The 17244-nt window shown below is 38.0% G+C and overlaps 1 protein-coding gene across 35 annotated transcripts in view; it reads left to right on the top strand.

The window, feature by feature from the left end:
• The window catches only part of BBX (BBX high mobility group box domain containing), a 263097-nt gene that overhangs the window by 111826 nt on the left and 134027 nt on the right, over nucleotides 1–17244 (top strand). For 10 of the 35 annotated variants that reach the window (XM_023623825.2, XM_023623827.2, XM_070242871.1 and 7 more), the window contains one exon: nucleotides 12194–12311. The exons of the other annotated variants lie outside the window; for them this stretch is intronic. The gene's annotated coding sequence lies outside the window, so the exon portion shown is untranslated. The remainder of the gene's footprint in view (nucleotides 1–12193; nucleotides 12312–17244) is intronic. 35 annotated transcript variants of the gene reach the window in all.

Here is a 17244-nt window from a genome sequence, read left to right as displayed (position 1 = left end):
AAGTTTATTCCTAGATATTCTTTTTATTGCAATTGTAAATGGAATTGTATTCTTAATTTCTCTTTCTACTACTGTTAGTGTATAAAACGCAACTGATTTTTGTATGTTGATTTTGTATCCTGGAACTTGACTGTATTAATTTATTATTTCTGAAAGTTTTTAGTGGATTATTTAGGGTTCTAAATATAAAATCATGTCATCTACAGATAGTGACAGTTTCACTGCTTCCCTTCAAATTTGGATCCTTTTTATTTATTTTTCTTGCCTGATTGCTCTGGCTAGAACTTCCAATACTACATTAAACGAGAGTGGTGGAAGTGGGTATCCTTGTCTGGTTCCTGTTCTTAGAGGAATCACTTTCAGTTTATCTCCATTGAGAATGATACCAGCTGTGGGTTTGTCATATATGGGCTTTATTATGTTGAGGTCCTTTCCTTCTGTACCCATTTTATTTGGAGTTTTTATCATAAATGGATGCTGTATCTTGTCAAATGCTTTCTCTGCATCTGTTGAGATGATCATGTGATTTTTCTTTTTTGTTAATATGGTGGATCACGTTCATTGATTTGTGGATATTGAACCATCCCTGCATCCATGGAATAAATCCCACTTGATCATGGTGTATGATCTTTTAAATGTATTGTTTTATTTGATTTGCCAGTATTTTGTTGAGGATTTTTGTGTTGATGTTCATCAGTGATATTGGCCTGTAATTTTCTTTTTTTGTGTTGTTTGTCTGGTTTTGGTATCAGGGTAATGTTGGCTTTGTAGAATGAGTTAGGAAGCTTCCCCTCCTCTCCACTTTTTGGAAGAGTTTGAAAAGGATAGGTGTTAAGTCTTCTTTGAATGTTTGGTAGAATTCACCAGGGAAACCATCTAGTCCTGGGCTTTTATGTTTTGGGAGGTTTTTGATTACTGTTTTGATCTCCTTACTGATGATTGGACTATTCAGATTCTCTATTTCTTCTTGATTCAGTTTTGAAAGGTTGTGTGATTCTAAGAATTTCTCCATTTCTTCTAGATTATCCAATTTGTTAGTGTATAGCTTTTCATAATATTTTCTTGTAACTCTTTGTATTTCTGAGGTGTCTGTTGTAATTTCTCCTCTTTCATTTCTGATTTTATTTATTTGAGCCTTCTCTCTTTTTCTCTTGGTGAGTCTAGCTAAAAGGTTGTCAATTTTGTTTATCTTTTCAAAGAACCAGCTCTTGGTTTCATTGATTTTTTTTTTCTATTCTTTTTTTTTTAAATCTCTGTTTCATTTATTTCTGCTCTGATTTTTATTATTTCCTTCCTTGTGCTGATTTTAGGCTTTGTTCTTTTTCCATTTTCTTTAAGTGAATTGTTAGGTTGTTTATTTGGGATTTTTGTTGTTTGTTGAGGTGGGCCTGAAATGCTATAAACTTCCCTCTTAGAACTACTTTTGCTGCATTCCCATAGATTTTGGCATGTCATATTTCTATTTTCATTTGTCTCCAGGTACTTTTTGATTTCTCCTTTGATTTCTTCATTGACCCACTTGTTGTTCAGTAGCATTTTGTTCGTTTTGTTTAATCTCCTCATATATTGTGGCTTTTCTCATTTTCTTCCTGTAGGTGATTTCTAATTTCATACTGTTGTGGTCAGAAAAGATGCTTGGTATTATTTCAGTCTTCTTAAATTTATTGAGACTTGTTTTGTGGCCTAAAATGGTAGTTTTTAAAAAAATTAAAATGTTATCAAAGTTCAAGAATTTGAATGCACTATAAAATACCCTTAATAGACACCTTACAGTGTTTGGATGTCTAAAATGTGTTCACATATTTATAGATACCCACATACACACACACACATATACCTCTAAGAGCTTTAAAAGATTAACCTGAATGCGTAGGAACCTATGTATTCTCTTGCAGTTCTACTGAAAATTGAAAGAAGCTTCATCGTTATTGCTGAGAGATTGGGTGAATACTGTAGAAGTATTAGCTACCCTCTGATCTAATAATTTACTTCTTGCCACTGAGAATGTAGAAGTTGTAAGGAAGGCGTGACAATGGTGTAAGGACGGAGTGATGGAGTGTGGCTGTATGGCCATTACTCTGAATTATTAATGAGGTCAGCATCAAAGAAATCAAATTCTATATGATCTTGCAGCAAGTTACAAGAACAAGAGATAGTGCCACTGAAATTTTCTTTGCCATGTAGAGCAAATGCTGTTTGGTTTCAAAAGAATCAGCATTTCTATTTCAAGATTTTTACGTTACTGTTTTTCAGTGATAGTTATTATTTAGACTCCATTAAGGACTTCTCTGTGAACGTTGTCCCCTCTCATTCTCAGAATCGAGCACAACGTAGTGATATCTCTTATGGTTCAAAGCTGTATGCTATTTCTAAAATGAAGTCATCAGTAAAATTTAATCCGTTTAATTTAGAATAATGCAAGTGTATGAAAGTGATTTTTGTGGCTGAATTATTCTTCAAATTGTTCCAAGCTCTTCTCTTTATAAATGGATCATCTTTGTAACTATCAGTTTCTCATTCAGCTGCATTATCAGTAGAGTAAAACTACTTCAAAAATATTAGCTGTTCATTTTCAGAGAGTATATAGTCTTCTTGGGCTGCCGTAACGGAATACCACAGATCAAGTGGCTTAAACAACAGATATTTATTTTTTCACAGTTCTGGACGCTGAGGCCCGTGATCAGAGTGCTGGCAAATTCTGCTTCTGGTTACATGTCTCTTCCTGGTTTGTAGACATCTGCCTTCTGCTGTGGCCTCACATGGCCTTTTCTCTGTGTGTGTGTGTGTGTGTGTGTGTAGAGAGCGAGCTCTGATGTCTCTTCCTCTTCTTAGAAGGACACCAGTTCTGTCAGATAATGGCCCCTCCCTTCTGACCTTACTTGCCCCTTAGGGCCTGTCTCCCCAATACCATCATTCGCATTGGAGTTTAGGGCTTCAGCATGTGAATTTGAGGGCTGTCACTTCAGTCCATAACAGAGGTAATTGTTTTTCTGTACTAAAGAGTGAAGTGAAATATAAAAAAAAATACTTTCTATAAATCTATAAACAAGCAAACCTTGTTTATTATAGTCATCTAAGATTCTAAAAATATCTTTGGATCTTTGAAGTGGGAGACATTTGAAATTACTGAATTCATAGTTTTTCCACTTTGAAGTCAGTAGGCATGAAAATGAGTTTCTTACAAGTGAAGGAATCAAGTCTAAGAACTTGAAAATCAGAGTGATTTGTATAATGGCGGAATTTGTAACAATTTATTTCCACGTGTATTCGTTGGTTCTAGGAATAGAATGTGTTTGAAAATTAGGTTGAGAAATATGACAGTTACTCTTTTGGGTTATATCTGTTTCTGCCTACTATAAGCTGTCAAGTCAATTCACGTTTCCAAGGCAGTATTCTTTTACTTTGTGAATCAGTTGTGGATTCGGAGGGAAATGGTGTATACTTAAGATTTTGGTAAACAGAAAGAAAAGATTGTATATTTGAAATAATGCAAACAGAAGTCACGCAATCTTAAATCTGTTATATCAGCCTATTTATTGTCCTGGCTCCTTCTCTTCCCCCCCCCCTTTTTTTTTTCTTTAAATCCCTTTTTCCCTTATTTCCTCTGATATCAGCTCTTAAGATAGGTAGGTTGTTTGGATTTCTTAAGTAATAGTCTAAATGCGATTCCATGCGTGTCTGTATAGTACTTCTTTCCACTATACAGTAGTATACCTTTTCTTTTGGGGAAGTGAGTTGATTCGTATTTGGGATTAGCAATGGGTAAATAGTGCATATACTCGTTGGATATTGATGTAGACTCAGTTAACTCTCTTAGTTTTATCTTTGAACAACTCTTTCTTATGTGGTGTGTTCCATGTCACTAGAATAATTTGTTTCTAGTTATTTGATATCTATCTAAAAGAGAAAATATAATTAAAAGGAAATAAAACTTTGAGACAAACACTTTTGTCTAAAAATAATTTTAAATTGATTTGTAGAATTTGTCATCTCCTGTTGCGTGTTTATAGACTGAAGGATAAGCTATAGAGCAGTGATCTAATTTTGTGGATGTCAGTTTAATTACTGAAAGGTATTTTAACTCTTCCATCTCCTTTGAGTTCAGTTTCCCCATAAAGCTCTTTACAGAACGACTCAAACTCAAATGCCTTATATATAATAAATTTTAGCAGAGTATTTCTTCTCAACAGTAGGATCAATCTACTGATGTGAAATCTACTAGTTAAGGACAGTACAAATAAATCCAGGCATGACTTCATCTCATGCATTACTACTCCTATGAAAGGTGATGGATAAGTTATTTATTTATTTTTTTTTTTAAAGATTTTATTTTTTCCTTTTTCTCCCCAAAGCCCCCCGGTACATAGTTGTGTATTCTTCGTTGTGGGTTCTTCTAGTTGTGGCATGTGGGACGCTGCCTCAGCGTGGTCTGATGAGCAGTGCCATGTCCGCGCCCAGGATTCGAACCAACGAAACACTGGGCCGCCTGCAGCAGAGCGCGCGAACTTAACCACTCGGCCACGGGGCCAGCCCCGATAAGTTATTTTTTAAATAAATTTTTCAAGTTATTTACACTGAAAGGAAGAAAAATAACAGTTCACTCATTTCTCTCACCCCCACCCCCCCAGTATTTTTATACTGGCGTCTGTATTCGCTCTGATCTCTATTATAGAGAAGTGTGTTTCCACAGGAAAATAAACAGATCTAATGGGCAAAATTTCTCATAATGTTTTTCACAGAATTTTTTCGTATAACCCCTTCAAGAAGCTGAGGGACCGAAGTTTACACTAGAGAGTCTGTTTTGTTCGTGGCTTTATCCCCCAAACCCAGACACAGTGTCTGGCACGTGGAAGCTGCTAAGTACACATTTGGTGAAGGAGTGTTATAGGAGTTCCTATTTCATTAATCCTGTATTCCATCGAACGTGGTGTTGAGCCTCCCCTGGTCTACCTGGAGATAATTATTTTTCCCAGACTGAGTTCAGGGAGAGGAGTGTCTTCAAAAATAGAAGTCTGTCTGTGCCTTTAAGTTTTCAGTTAGTCTTATAATCAATAAATGTTAGCAGGCCTTAGAATGAGCAGCAAAAAATTTCTGGGGACCTGTCAGCTCATTTGTAGTGTCCACTGAATTGGGGAGGGTTTATTAAGACTTGTAAGCCTTCTGCCAAGTGCTTCTTCAACACGCCATCAGTGGAGTGCCCTGTGAGTGGAGCAGGTGTGGAGGCTGTGAGATTTAAGGTGGGCAAATTGGCTCAGGCTGGGCTTAAAGAGATACTGTATGGCACCTAGGCTCAGGTAATAGGTGCCAGAAATGTTGACTAAAGTCCACTTTTAGGTGTTTTATTTTAGGGGTGGGTATTTTTAGGATATTTATCTATGAAGATGGTAGGATAAGAACATGGTCTTTTGGTATTATGTTGACTTTAATAACCTGATGAGTTTAATTTGCAATTGTTCTGCCTCTGCCATGGTTATATTACTCATCTTAAAAAGCAGATGCTTGGGCCTGGCCCCATTGCCTAGTGTTTATCTTTGTCATGCTCTGCTTCAGCGGCCCAGGTTTGCAGGTTTGGATCCCAGGTGCAGACCTACACCACTCATCAGCCGTGCTGTGGCAGTGACCCACATATGAAATAGAGGAAGATTGGCACAAATGTTAGCTTAGGGCTAATCTTCCTCAAGCAAAAAAGGAAAAAAAAAAAAGGGAGGAAGATTGGCAACAGATTTTAGCTCAGGGCTAAACTTCCTCAGCAAAAACAAACAAAAACAAAAACAGAGCTGCATTATATAATTTAGTGTTCCTTAACATTTACTGTAAGACCGTTTATTACCAAGTGTCTCTCCATGGCAGAAGGATTCCACTTCAGGTAATGTTTTCAGGTACTAAACATTACCCTAGGCACTTAGAGTGCACGGGCTTCTTGAGAGAACCAGCCAGGTGGGGAGCAACTGGCTTCTGAACAAGGCTTAAATAGTAAAAAGCTACCATTTATGTGGTGAACACTGTCCTAAGCGTTTTCAGTTGTGCCACACTAATTACAATGAAGAATTGCCAGATTACAGAGACGTGAAACCTGCAAAATGTGAGGCGCATCCATGTGCAGAGTACTATGTGCCCCTCTGTCTGTCCAGGCACCGCCCATTGGACACGCACATGAAACTCTCTGTGCCCCCAGTACAGCTTTTGAATACCTGCTATGATTTCATCATGGTTGGAGTTACCCAATCATCAAATAGGTGTATTATCTTATACAAGAGACAACAGAGAAAAGTTTGAAATCAGCAGCCACTGTCAGTCAATCCCCTTTTTAAACCCCAAACCTCTTGCTATAGCCGTCATTTTGCCCTGCTGTTAGATGGAGCATACAGCTCATCCCTAATTCATTTGGTGAAGTGAATACGTAAGTGGATGATAAGGTTTTCAGGTATGAAAGTTTCGTTGTTCTGTTAAAATGATGGGTGTTGCCTTTATTATTCAGCAAGAGTTTCACTCTGTAGAGACCATAAGATAAATTTTTGTAATAAGGCTACTGTAATATGTCTTGTTGATGGTAAAGATGTCCCAGTTATGTCTCTTTTTGTGAGTTTTTACTTAATCATCAAAAGCATAGAATTTTTTACCTATTATTTCTATTGTAACGAAGTATTTTATACATTTGAGTTTATAATGTGCCTGTGAAAAAAATAGCTGAGAACTTTTTCTTCCTAATGCTTACAAGCATCCATATTCTTGCCTCTAGATTGTCAGCTGCATAATGCTCACTATTGCTGAAGATTAGGATGGATAGGCAGAGACTTTAAGGTTTCCTTATAGAAGACAGATTTAAATGGATCACTGGGTTTTTTGGGCTGGAGCTTGATCTCAGAAGCATGGGCTGTGGAGTCAGATGGACCCAAGACGAGACTGAATCTAACTCAGCTGTTTTGCTGTGACTGGGATGTGGGACAGTTACTTAGCTTCATCTGTGAAATGGGATGAATCCCCGCCATGTAAGGTTGTTACAAGGATTAAAAGTGTTGGAGGGTGCAGTGCCAGCCCAGCGCATGGCAAGGTTCTTAAGAAAAGAAAATGTGTTTGTTCTCAATATGGACAGTAGGTCAAAAGTGGCATTTGACTTTTTGGCTGCTTAACTGTTCCTTGAAATTGACTATCAAGCATGTTATCATCTCCAGCCCTGGTGGTCTAGTGGTTAAGGTTCAGTGCTCTCACCCCCTCGGCCTGAGTCCCTTTCCTGGTCAGGGAACCACACCAGTCGTCTCTTGGTTGTCACACTGTGGCAGTTCCATGTTGCTATGATGCTGAAAGCTCTGCCATCGGTATTTCAAATACCAGCAGGCTCACCCACGGTGGACAGGTTTCAGCAGAGCTTCCAGACTAAGACACGCTAGGAAAAAGGACCTGGCCACCCACCTCCAAAAAAATTGGCTGTGAAAACCCTCTTGAGTAGCAGCAGAGCATTGTCTGGTAGAGCGCCAGAAGGTGAGAGGATAGCACTCAAAGACTGGCCAGGGTTCCGCTCTGCTGTCCACAGCGTCGCTAGAAGTCAGGTGGACTCTCTGGCACTAACAACAAATTGTCTCCATTCACGACAAGGGAGCTGTCCGGCTTCCAATTGCACATGTTTATTATGTTGGAAGTCTTCATTGAGTACAGGGTAAACCTTCTTTAAATCATTAGGAAAGAATAACATTTACTCTTTATGTTGTTAGATATCTTAAAATATTTTCTACACAACCCTAATGTTAGAAGTTGGATTTTAATTATGCTTTCTCCAATTAATTTTGAAATTATATTAAAGTCCAATCCAAGCTCAAATATATAAAAGTATTAGGTAAGCCACCTGTCCTTCAGTGGGTTATAGTTATTTTAGGAATATTATAATTTTATACTATTGGTATTAACAAAATTAGCGCCCCAAACAAGTAACTTATTTAAGCATAACAGTAAATTTTTATAATCTATATAATTTTCTTCAAAGACTATTATCTTAACAAAATAAGAAGCTGTATTATGAATTGTTAACGAATTTTAAAGTATGAGGGCTATTTTTGAAAATTATCTCAACCTGATAACCATAAAAAATTTAAAAAAATTTAAACTAATTCAGTCATGACTTGACTTTGCTAGTTTATTCATAAACTGGGAAAGAAAAGCAAAATTTTTCTTCATTTTAGGTCCGTGGTTTAGCATTTCACAATTAATTGATCCAAGAGAAGAAAGTATTTTTCTGCATCTGCAGAAAGTATTACCTCTGTGAAAATAGTTACTCTAGTAATTTTCATGCCCATCAGCATGAACTAACACAGGTTGGTTTTTTGTCCCTGGTTTCAGTAACTTTTATTGTCAGTTTTGAATATCTCTCTATAATTAATTTGTCTAAGCTTGTTTTGAAGATAATTTAGTACCCTCTATGAAAATCCCTTGGTGCCTTCTGGAAGCTGCTCTGCAAGTGAGCATGTATGTGTTAGGTATTTGTGGTCTTTTTGTAACAGTTTTAAAGCCTTGTCTTAGTTGAATTTGTGAACATTCTAACCTTGACAGCCATGGATTTTATAGACTTTAGTTATGTACTTTTTCAATTATTAGCATATATTGGAATTCGGAACCTTTCCGGCCCATCCGTGAGTGTTTGTACTCTCTCCAGCTCTTTGCTGTTCATTTTTAGAACCTGAACTGCCTTACAGGAAAGATGTTTTGTTTAAAGGTAAAGTAATATACTTTGTGTTCCTCTATTTATTTATCTAATAAATCGTTACTAGCATACGTGCAATGTGTTAGACATTGTCAGGGTCATGATAAGATAATAGAAGCAAATTCTAATTAGGCAGAAAAAAGGTAGATGAATAAACCTCATTAAGAATTCTAAGGAAGATGGTAAATCCCAGGTAGGAGCATCAAGGCAGTCTGCACAGAGGGGGACATACAGGAGAAGATGAACAGACCCCTTTGCCACTTGGAGGGGATGTATGTAGGGGAAATGGGAAACTGGAGAGGTAAAGCAGTGTAAGAGGGCCTTGAATGTCAAGATGACTTGGCTTTTTTTTTTTCCCTTAAAGACAGATAAACCACTGAAAATTTTTTGAGCAGATGATATAAATAGGATGGATCTGAAGGGCAAAGAGGTAGGCATTGGAAAGACTGGTTTTGGGTTTCAGGGTTGAAACCTCAAACTTAAGGAAGAAGAAATTCATTAGCACGTCCTAGGGAAGAAGAAATTTGTTCTAATAGGATTTGAGAGTTGTACATGGGACCACTGTGGGAAATAGTATGAAATTTACCCTGTCTGGATGTAGCTTAAAATATTTTGGACTGAGGTGTCTAGCTCACAAAATCAAATAAGTCTTTTCCCAATTCATGGGGCAACAATTAATACATAACTCATTTTTAAGGATTCCTTCAATGAAGATTTTCTCAAATGCTTGACCCTACTACTGTGTAGCCTGTGTGTATCTGTGACTGTGTATTTAGTGATTGTAAATTTAGCTTTTGCTCTGTTTCTCAAAGAATACGAATCCTGTCCTGTCACCAGAACCAAAATACTGATGCAATAGACTGAGCTTGTGTTGAGGTGTAAAAGGGGGTCATGAGAGGGAGCAAAGCAGAGGGGGTGTTGAAAAGGAGGTCAAAGATAGGTTTTTAATTTAAGTGTGGGTGTCCAGATAATACTCCTCCTGGAAGTAGAGAGAGTAGTAGAAACTGATTTGTCGGGGAGGGTGAAGTCTGGGATGGAATGGATTTGAAACACAGAGGATATCCATGCGATAATGTTTAGGATAGAGTTAGAAATTTGAGATAATTTTGGAGGAGATTCAGGCTGAAGATAGGTATAGCTTAAGAGAGAGGTAGAGCTGACACTTTGAGAAGTGGTGAAAGTAGAAAATATGCTTAAGACAGAACTTTTGAAAACAGTTATTGTTTGTTAAGAGAAGGCTAAAGGAAAGAAAATCAATCAATCAGATCTGTGGTGGGAAAAGCAATATAGTGCCGAGGGAGGTGGGAAGGAGTTTTCAACAAAAATACTGAAAAAATACAGAGATTTCTAAATGCCTAAAAAGGTTTTTGGGTTAGGTGATCCAGGTCCTGTGGAGAAAGCAGATTTTGTAGAGTGGTCAAGGCAGAGAGCCCTGCTGTATAACGTTTCCAGTGTTCTCCCTTTCATTGCCAAGTTCTTGCTTCGCCTTTTAGCTGAAACTGTGTTGAGCCACTGTTTTCGTGGAGTGATCTACAATGATTTATAAATCTGTTCCTTGGGAGCCCAGAACTCATCTTCTATAAATGTAGTTTTAATATTCCTCTCTTTAAATATATCACCTTAGACTATTTCAAATCAAAACTTATCCAGGTGCTAATATCATTTCCTCTAAGGCACTGAAGTGACTTTCTTTAAATATCCTCAGCAAACTGACTTCCTAAATGCCTCACCCGGAGGACTTACATTTATTATAATTGGTGTTACAGAGGGATGATTAATGAATTCCCCGTCACTGCCAGCTCTTCTTTAAACTAAGTACAGCGATCCTTTAAATAAGGCCTGCTGTTTGAATAAAGATCCCCGGAAAGCTCTTTGGAGTTGTAGGGCCAAAGTTTTTAACTGAGAAACTGAATGGAATTCTTTGACTTTTCCAAATAAATTGTGTAAAAGTACAAATACAGAGTGGAATAGATGATAGTGAATTTTTATTCTTTGGTTTGCAGTCCTTAAGTGTACCATCCCTAAGAAAAGAAATTGGGTCTCTTTCTTCATTGTGTCCATGCCACATGCTGTGTCTTAAAAGTTCACCGGCACTCTGCTCACTGCTCAGAGGATGAAAAAGCAGCCGTCGTCTGTATTAAAAAAAATTCTAAGGATTGCCCAGAAAGCAATTAAAAAAATAAATAAAAGCATACAGTTAGCAAAACCTAACCAGTCACTAGAGGGCAGCACTATACTTTCGGCCTTATTTGAGAAACCCTAGTTTAAAAATTGTTGAACGTGGAAAAATATGTTGACGCACAATTGAATAGAAATTTCTTTGTATTATTATCTTGTCTTGCTATGAAATCCAATAACATGCTTACACTTGTATCAAAGGAGATTTCTGGCAATTACACTGATTGCTTCCAAAAGGGCATGCTTGTTTAGAAGAGTATAGATATCCCTCAAGAGAAAATGCTAATGCTCACAAAGAGCGGTGCGTGAAGTTGCTCCTACCCTATCCAGTACCCTGAAATTGACTCGCAGTGTAGGCGGCAGGTGACACATTAGGAGAGAAGAAGTTAGAGACAGGTTTACTAGTATTTAGATCTCAGAATTCATTGAGATGTGTGCATCTTTTGATCTTTCTGCTGAAATTTGTTGATTCATTAACACTTTGAAATGACAGAGTTGTAAGAGCAATGAACTAACGCCAGCTCCTTTTTTAAATGTTAAAATTTTAAGTGGCTGTCCACTAAGTTTCGTTTCTGTTTGAAATTTTCTATCATTCTATTTTCATTTCGATTTCTTTTTTTCTGATAGATTTTTACACTGATGGAGCCCTGAGGTAAAGTGTCCTAGTGAGGAACCTGAATAGTTCACTGTCTCAAAAGATAGAAAATTTTATGCTGAATGTATAGTTTGAATTTTATTTTACAAAAACGGTTTGGATTTGTATGTGATTTATTTCCAATAGAGAATATAGGGTAACAGAAAAAGCACTAGATTTTGGAATCGGAAGATTTGGGGGCCCAGTTACCTGATCTTGCCTGTGACCTTGGGCAAGTTACATTACCTCTCTGAAGTAACCATTTTTTCAACTGGAGAATTAGAAAAATATTTCTTACTTACAGCTGGTTGTTTTGAGGATTGTGTTTACGTCTGTGCGTGTGTATCTCCAAAGATGAGACCATGTACAGATGAATTTTAATAAAGACACAAGCTCAGAAAAATCTTAGAAATAACTTTGAAATGGTTGATTGTCCCATAAACTTAGTAACATGAGGGCACCTATTACTTGAGTAAACAGTACCAAAAATTTGGTTTCCAAACCAAAACCCAAGCTCAGATTGCTGACTTCCTCCCTGTCTCTGAGTGTCTCTGGCTGCTGAGTCTCTCTCAAACTCCTGACTCTTCGTTGCTCTCGGTCTTTATTCTGTCCTCTGTTTGTTTCCGTGTTCCTCTCTCTGTGTTTCTCCTGACTGTCTTTGGTCTCTCTCTGTGTTTTTCTTGTCCCAGGCACCCTCAGGAAGACCCCACGCCTCTAGCGGTACCTGGTATCGTCTCCAGCATGTTTATAGATGTGGAGGATTCACTGGGATATTGAGAAATACCAGAGACGAATTGTTCCACTGTAGTAAGTCAATCAGCATTTATTAAGTGACTACTGTTTAAAGAGCACAGTTGGTGGTGCTTTGGGTGAAGAGGAATGAGTTAGGGCATAGCTCAGAAGAAACAAACTCGTAAACTCTTCTCAGTGGTTCTTGAGGCTGGACACACATGCAAATGAAAACAACAAAATGAAAAGCTGACAGATAATTCTATAAATGAGTTGTGCTGTATGTGTGCTCAAGAGGCCCAGAGTTAGTGGCGTAGAGAGAACCAGGTGGTATTAATCAGGTTTCCTGCATGGGTTTAAAATTAGGTTTTGCAGCATGATTGGAAGAAAGATGAGGAAAGAGAGGGTGGAAGTGAGTAATTTCTGTGGGGCTTGGCAAGCCAGTTTGCTTGCCTGTGAGTGAATCCCTGATGGCAGGGTAGTGAAATCAGAGCGCTAAGTTTCAGCCTACAACAGCTAACTTTCCTTACGCTTCCGGTCTGAGAAATTCAGGTTATGAAAAGAAGCTCAGCCACGGTGAGAGTTTCCATAAACACAGTTGGTATCGTCGCCAGTTTTAGAATTTATAGTTTCAGGGTCACTTGTGATTATGAAGTAATAAAGAGGTACTATGACATAAAATTAATGCAGACTGTTAGAATATGATCTACAGATGGGTTTAAATGCTAGGATGAATTAAACTAGAAAACTTCAGTATTAACAAGTCAGTTTTGCTTTGTGTTGGAAGTTTGTTTTCGCTGTTATATATTTAGACAGTGCTACCTGCAGACCCTCTGTGCTTTTCAGACTTGCGTCTGCCTTGAAGCCCACCTCTGCTTGCTCTGTAACGGGCGGTCTGCACAACAGCACTGAGCCTGTTTGCTCGTATGCAAACTGAGGATGAAAATATTTCCCCCGAAGAGTTATTGTGTGAATTAAAAGAGAGCATTTTATAAAGTCCTGAGTGCCTGCCAGGTACTCATTACTTGCAGATACTTAAAAAGTACCTTTAAAATAGTTTGTTAAATATAGTGTTATTTCTGACAGCTTTTTAAAAATAGAAGTTACCCCATAGTATTTAGAAAATGCTACATATACAAGGAATGTTTATAACATGTGAATAAGACAACAAAGAATAACATTAACATGAATGACTGAGTACCCAGCATTAACTCAGCAGATAGAGCTGAGCCTGGCCCAGTTTCTCTCACCTCCCTCTAACCCCACAATCCTGAAGGTTGAGTTTATTACTTCCTTGTTTTCCTTTATAGTTTTTTCACATATTTGTATATCCCCTACATTGTTTTGCTTGTTTTTGAATTTTATATAAATAATATAATACTGTATGTTTTCTTCTGCAACACCTATTTCTCCTGCTCAACGTCATATTTGGGAGAGTCATCCTTGCTTGTACTTGTAATCCGTTAACGATCACAGCTGTATTGTATTGTATGAAAACATCACTATTTCTCCACTTTCTTTTGATGGCTATTTAGATTGTTTCCAGTTTTTGTGTTATTCGAGAGAGAGCTAAGAATGTTCCTCTGCAGAGTCCTGTTCATGCCTCCTTATGAACGTATTATTTCTCTAGCATGGATGTTCAGGAGTAGACCTGCTGGGTTGTAGGGTGCACCCAGCTTCAAACTCCACATGATAATGGCAAATGGATTTTCACAGAGCTTGTTAGATTTTACCCTCCCTCAGCCAAGTGTAAGTGTTCCCTCTCTGGATCTCCTATAGTTCTTTAAAATTACTACATTTTTGTTTAAAGAATTTTGTCAGTTGCCTGTCACACCATCTTAACAATAACCCTGATGACCTTTATTTTTTAAAAATTAGTTTTGTCCTTTGCAGCAGCCTCTTTTATGTCTCTGTTTTCCAACGGTCCGTTGCACCTTTTCTCAAATTCAGTAAAGTCCAGACATCCAGAAGTAGCTGGTTATGTTTGCTAGCTAAGTTTTTCTCCCAAGCAAACCACATCATAATAATGTACTTGTTCCCTTATGATAAATAAAGACCGTCAGCTGCTCCTGACCCCTAAAGACAGTTCGGGCAGAAAAATGTGCACATCTTTTCCTGGTCTCTTTTTTCCCTGAACTGGAGTTGAGATGGAGAAAGGGTGACGCACAGAGGGCTGTTTGCAAGCTGCAATGGCCTCACCTGTGTTTTGTTCTGTGTTGCAGAAGTCCAGAAGCTCGAGTAAACGACTCAACTTGTGTTTGCTGCTGTTCCGCTTTCTGCCCTTCACCCACTTGTGTTTTTCTCAGCCAGTGATTCTTCTGATATGCTCCATTCCAATTTTCATATCACAGTTCCTCCTAATCTTGTGCTCTATACTTGGTGGTCCATAATTTTAGTTGACTGATGTCAGTATTTTGCCTGTTGTCAGACTTGTTGCCACTATCAGCCACACTCATTTTCTGAGGTTTTCCAGGGAAGTATACCAGGATCTAGCCTAGTGCCTAGTACTGACTATTCAGTAGATATTTATTGAATGAAGAAAGGAAAGATGTCAATGCAGTGAGCACTGAAATGCCTTTTCCCTGCTCAGCAGTAATAATTTCCCTAAAAGCTATGGACAAAAATCATGCATACAGTTCTGCCCATGAGTAGCAGCGTAGGCCAGAAGTAGTCATTTCTTCTGGAGCTTCACTCTGGTTTTTTGCAAAATGAGAGTAGTAGACAGTGATCTGTAAGATTCCTTTTGACTCTTAACAGTTTGTATTCTATCTTCAACTGAAATGAAAAGTAGTTTCTCACAGGATGTTTGGGCACCACCACCAGAGCCTGAGTCCATCTATCTCACCAGGCTTTAGGCCCATAACTGTCACAGCGACCTCCGGTTATTGTCTCTCATAACCCCAGCAAGTGGGGCATACATCGAACTCCCTTCTCTTTCTTTGTTACTTAGGGTTGATCTGTTCTAGAGATAGAATACATTTATCCTTCTTTTGAGAAAGTGTAATGAATGTCTTTGGCTTCCAATTTCATTCACCAGGCAACCCAGGCATTGTTCAGTACAAAACCTTGAGCTCTGCCCTCTTGCTCTCTCCCCTCCTGCCCCAGCCCCACAACTGTGACCAGGGCAGTTCGTCCTACCTACCCTTTGTTACTTGCTGTATAACTTAACCCCATGTCTCTTCTCACACTCCAGCTACGATCTTGGAGTCAGAGTTGGTTTTTACTGTTGGGCCTTTCCTTGGAGTCAATGGGTCTGTCTTCATCTGGTGCTGGAGGCAGGTTGCCCAATCCTTTCTCCTGTGGTTTCTCTGCTAGGGACTCCTCAACTCCAGGGAGTGGTGAGTGAGGGCCGGAACCCGTCCCTGTGCTCCCTGCCCTGTCTTCCTACAGCTGTTGCGGGGACTCCCACTCTAAGGTGTGTTAGCGCTACAACCGCTTTCAAGGAGCGTTCTGACTCTTGGGATTCCCACATGACTGACATTTCCTAAACCTGTTACTTGTGTAGAATTCGTCTTTTGAGCACCTGTGAACTCTGGATTTAAAGCGAAAGGCTCCAGAGAGCAGACTACAAGGAGCAAGGGACACAGACTCTGTCTTAACTTTCTGTCAGTTGTAAACACTGTCCAGCCACTCCTGAGGGTCCCGGCCGTACAGCTGTGTACTTGACCATGAACCAAACTTAAGTAGGCTCTTTCTGACTTTCATTCAGGGACATAAAATAATCTAATCTTGTCATGATGTTATGAATCTGCTTTTTGAAAATCCAATGTAAGTCTGGCAAATTTTAGGCTAAGGAGAATAAGGCAGGAGAAGAATTCTGTAACCAAAAATATGAAAAAGGGAGAACTTCTTTGATGAAGGATTTATTTTTAGGAACATTAAATTAACTCTAAATTAAATTTGGAATTTCAAAAATCTTTGTAGTTTTTTTTCTAGTGTTAAAAATTACTTCTTATTGAAAGCCCAGTTGTTAACCTCCAGGCTCCATCCACATAAAGGACCTGAGGTTTACTGGGCTGTCCAGCCATGAAGAAGAAGCAGCCAGAGGATCTGAGATAATTCACCCCTCCTAACTGCTTACTTGACAAAACTGTACAAAAACGTATTGTTCCAAATGTTCTCTTCGCAAAAGAAGCAGTTAATATCATCCTATCTCTAGAAGAACAGATTACTTTTGTTCCTTGGTAGTGCAAGGAGAGAAACATCCTTTTATGCTTATAAGGGAAAAATGAGAGAAATCACCTGACATGAAAACGTCACTGATAGGAGAATACGCACTCCAGCCAGTCTTCTGTCGTGTCTTTGATTAATGTAAAAGCCTTGACCTGTTAAGTATTCACATTAATATTTTAAATTATCAGTGATAAAAGTCTCTTTTGTAGTACTAACTCACTTAGTATTTTATTAAATTAGACAGGCTTGAAAGTGCTTCAGAAAACCTGCAACACTCATTTAGTATTCTTATTTTAGTTTAATGTCTTTTGAAAGAGAGCCATATATTCTCCAATGGTTAAGTTGCAGCAATTATTAAAAATAAATTATCATGTTAATAAGTTGGTTCATCCTTAAATCCAGTAGAAAATTTAGAAATGTACATAAACATGTGATACAAAATTTTCCCTTGGCGGAAGCAAGGAAATGCATTTATTACAGATTCTGCATTGAGTGGGCTTAACTTGGAAGAGGAATTTTTAAATGCTAAATTAAGAGCACATTTATTTTGAACTACATATTTAATTTTTGCTCGCTTTACATCTGTTATACAGCAGAGTTAGTGATACATATAAAAGTAAGCTCACAGTTGAGCTTTATGTAATTAGTCATGTAATTATACAAAATTTAGGTTTATCTAGCTATATTATTAAAAAGCATCTCATTAAAATAGTTCTGAATAACTTCATTCAAATTTAGGTATTGCTGGAATGACAGTATTCGTTTTATCTGGAAGTTTATATCTGAATAAGAAAACAGTGAAATGTTCAAATGGGTCTGTAATTTTGAGGAAAAAGAA

The sequence above is a fragment of the Equus caballus genome, chromosome 19 (genome assembly GCF_041296265.1).
Source record: "Equus caballus isolate H_3958 breed thoroughbred chromosome 19, TB-T2T, whole genome shotgun sequence".
Classification (NCBI taxonomy): domain Eukaryota; kingdom Metazoa; phylum Chordata; class Mammalia; order Perissodactyla; family Equidae; genus Equus; species Equus caballus.
This window is presented reverse-complemented; position numbering and strand designations above follow the sequence as displayed.